Raw genomic sequence first — 4,190 nt, 5'->3', positions numbered from 1 at the left:
TGAGTGACTAAGCACACAGCACAGCACGTGTCTGTCCAGCCCTCTTTCATTCCTTTCCTCCTGGGTGGAGTTTTTCAGGGTACCCTCTTCACACTCTATACCTGGCCTCCTACCTTCTCCATCTCTTCCTCACACCTAAACCCTCTAGCTTCATAATCATAGTCCCACTTTAGAAGTTACATGGGACACTTGAACCTTAAAAGTTCCTGGTGTCCAGGCCCCATCCATGAGATTCTGGTTTAACTGATCTAAGGTGCAGCACTCTCTGCTGTGACTTCAGCTTCATAGGTGGGATTTCAGCGTGCAGGCAGACTTCAGAACTATTGCTGCCAGTTGAACTCGGTGCTTAAACACCTGCCCATCCTCTAAACAGAGCAAGATGAGGTTTGAGTGCTAACCCTCCCGGGTACTGCGTTTAGCCATACCCAGCCCTGCCGCTAAAGGAATGCAGTGGTAATGAAACATCAATCACCAAGACAGAGAAAGCAATTGGAGAAGCATCGTTACTCCCGAAATAATGCGAGAAGGATCCCTCAGTTTTCCCTTGCACATTATTTACCTAGTTTATAATTAACCTGACTGAGATGAGCTACCAAATAGATACCGTTTATAGGTTTTTAGAATAAAAGATGCTTTAAAGTGCAGGGGTGTGTGTGCGTGCATGCGTGTGTGTGTGTGTTTATTTCTTTCCCCAAAATTATTCTCTTAAAGAAAGTTTCTGTACCACTGGGTTTACATATGGATCCTTTTTACATTTTTCAGCTCCAGGATTGAATTGTCATTGCTTGACTCTCAAGAACCAAGTTGTATATTTTCTGCTACATGAATCATTATAAACAACAGCTTTGGGGAAGCATTCTAGGGCCAGTAATTATACTGATGAAACAGAAAGACTGTATTCCAAGTGAAGTTAATTTTAGCAGAAGTCAGATAAAAATGTTGTTGACTAACAGCAAACATGCTGGCAACAGAGCCCACATCACTGGTGCCAGTGACTTGTTGTTTGGGCTGGGCAGTACCCAAGCCACCACAGAAAGCCAGATTGGACCTCCTGGCAGTCTTGAGTTGCTTAAAAGTTTGAAGTAGACGTATTGAGCTGATTACATAATGACCCTGAGAAATCACAAGTAAAATGTAATCCTAAATTAGAAATGTGACTGAGAATATAGAACCCTAACAATTTAAAATGTGTTTGTGTGTGTGTGTGTGTGTGTGTGTTGGGGTGGGGCATGGTTCACAACCTATGTAGTTAATATGTGTGTGCATAGATGTGCCCATTTGCTCAGTCATGGCTGACCTTTTGTGACCCTGTGGACTATATATAGCCCAGCAGGCTCCTCTGTCCATGGGATTTTTCCTGGCAGGAATACTGGAGCAGGTTGCCATTTCCTCCTCTAGGGGATCTTCCCAACCCAGGGTCAAACCCATGACTCCTGCATCTCCTGCTTTGGGAGGTGAATTCTTTACCACTGCATCACCTGGGAAATTCCATAATTAACTGACCCAAACATATTTATTTCTCCACTGGGTCAGCTATTCTGTGAAGAAAATTCCCAAATGGAGAAAAAAAATTGCATCTTATGATAGCAACTTAGATGTCTTAAAAAAAAAAAAATCCATGTTCAAATTTTGTTCAGAATTCTGTTTTCTGCAAAGAATACAATTCTTTTAGGAAATCAGTTAAGATCCGTGTAGCCAATATCTCAACTCAGTTTGCAGAAATGAGTCTTTCTGGATGATTCAATAAATGTATCCTTCTGGGAAGAAATGAAGGCTAAAAACACAAAGGCTATTACTTGGTAAAGAAGTGTGCAACTGAAGAGAACTCTGGCGTAAGGAGGGAAAGTGAAGTTATATTCTCATTGGAAAAATGCCACATGTAGCTTTTCTTTTCCTTTTTTTTCTCATGTGGAGAAAAGCAGCAGAAACTCTGACTACAGAAGTCTCAAGTACAAAATGTTTTCCCTTGTTGTTGCTGTTCAGTTGCTAAGTCATGTCGGACTCTTTGTGACCCCATGGACTGCAGCACACCAGGCTTCCCTGTCATTCCCTATCTCCCAGAGTTTGCTCTTAACTCATGTCCATTGTGTTGATGTCATCCAACCATCTCATCCTCTGTCTCATCCAATGTTTTCCCTATGATTAGTTTGAATTAGTTAGGCCAGGGAAATATACTGACTTGGCATCTGCTCTAGAGATTAGAGATCAGTTGACAGATAAACAATTTTATTAGTAGGAAAAAAAATTCAAATTACCTTAATAAAAAAAAGAGAAGGAACGAACCATGGTACTGAGCTATCTGTGGGTGGAAAAACTATTTCAGAATCTACTTGATAAGGAATGTTGAGGGATATCACTAAGGGTCTGGCCCACCCCATCCTCTCTCACACACCCATTCACTCCTTGCTTCTGAAATTTCCAGACTGATTTGAATGTGTTTCAGTCTCTTTCCATGTGTCAGGAAAGCTGTACATTGATAGTGTCTTAGATAAACAGTACTGGTAGAAAGAGATTAAATTTCTCAACATCCACATATCAACCTTAGGCAATTCTTTAATTCTCTTGTTGAGCTATATGCTCATTTTTGAAAAAGCTTTGTGGCCAGGGCTGTTGGTACTTGGACTGGTCCAGTGTCATAGACTGAATCCCTGGGCTCTGTGAATATGTTACCATAAAATCCTAAAGGGACTATGCAGATGTGATTTGGATTTGGAGTCAAGGATTTGGAGATGAGGAAAGTATCCTGGGTTATTTTGGTGGGCTCAGTGTAGTCACAAGATTCCTTATAAAGAGGAAGACAAAAGGATCAGAGTCAAAGAGAAGGTCAGTGTGATGATGTAAATCAAGGTCAGAGCGAAAGAGAGTTTGGAAGAAATTATGTTTCTTTGAAAATGGAGGCTATGGCCGTGGGCTAATAAGTTCAGACTCTAGAAGCTAGAACAAGCAAGGAAATGAATTCTCCTCTGCAATCTCCAGAAGGAATGCAGGCTTGTGACATCTTGATTTGAATATTTCTGACATCTAGCACTGTAAGAGGATAATTTGTATTGCTTGGGCCACTAAGTTGGTAGGAATTTGTTGCAGCAGCAGTGGGAAACTAACGCACCTCGGGACCCCTGGCCATAGTGACTGGTAACCCAACGAGGAATCCATGGAGGATGGGAAAGGGGTGATTTTTGCAGGCAAACCTTGGAAGACAAAAACACTATCTATCACATAGTCAAGCAAAATTTGATGCGGAGCAGTCTGGAAGTTGGGGGAAAAACTCTAGAAGTACAATAGGAAGAAAGGAACTGGGACCCTTCCAAATGAAACGGTGGAAGCCCTTTGTAAAGGCCCGGCAGAACGTTGCCCATCTCTTGTGTTGTCCCCTGGGAAGGAGGACCTTACAGAATGCTGAACGTTATTTTAGTGGACATCTTAGGATGAATCAGTGATACTGATCCTTGTAAGGAATACTCAGTCACACTTGTCTTTATAAGGCACATCTCTGTGAACTAGCATATTTAAATAAATAACAATTCCTAAAATATTCATTTCCAATGCAAAGTGTTTAGCTATATGACTTGGAGAAATGAGTCATGATAGGCAGACATGTTTATTCAATGTAGTTTGAAGATGTTAGCTGGCTTCAAGGTAGGGCTCAAGATCTTCTTATTTATATTTTGAATAAAGCCTAAAAAAGGAGTATATCTCCCACTTATCTATGTTCCCTATCATCATTTAAAAAAAATTCAGTTTCTTTAAACTACACTTCCTTGTGAAAGATAACAATGACTTTTGGCACATTTGCATTTGGCACCTTGGCTTTTGTTAGTGCTTATTTATTTTAAAATTAAGGTGTAGTTGATTTTCAATATTATATTAGTTTCAGGTGTACAACATAGTGATTCAAAATGTTTATAGATTGTACTCCATTTAAAGTTATTGTAAAATATTGGCTATATTCTCTGTGCTATATATTATATCCCTGTAGTTTATTTATTTTATCCATAGTAGTTTGTATCTTTTAATCCCATACCTCTATCTTACTCCTCCTCTCTTTGCTCTCCCATTAGTTTATTCTCTGTATCTGTAAGTCTCTTTTCATTTTGTTATATTTGTTCATTTTAGTTTTTAGATTCTACATTTAAGTGATAGCATACAGCATTTTTCTTCCTCCTGCTGACTTATTTCACTAAGCATAATAC

This window comes from Bison bison, unplaced genomic scaffold (assembly GCF_000754665.1).
Source record: "Bison bison bison isolate TAMUID 2011002044 unplaced genomic scaffold, Bison_UMD1.0 scf7180017864533, whole genome shotgun sequence".
NCBI classification, from domain to species: Eukaryota; Metazoa; Chordata; class Mammalia; order Artiodactyla; family Bovidae; genus Bison; species Bison bison.
Note: the sequence above shows the minus strand (reverse complement) of the source record.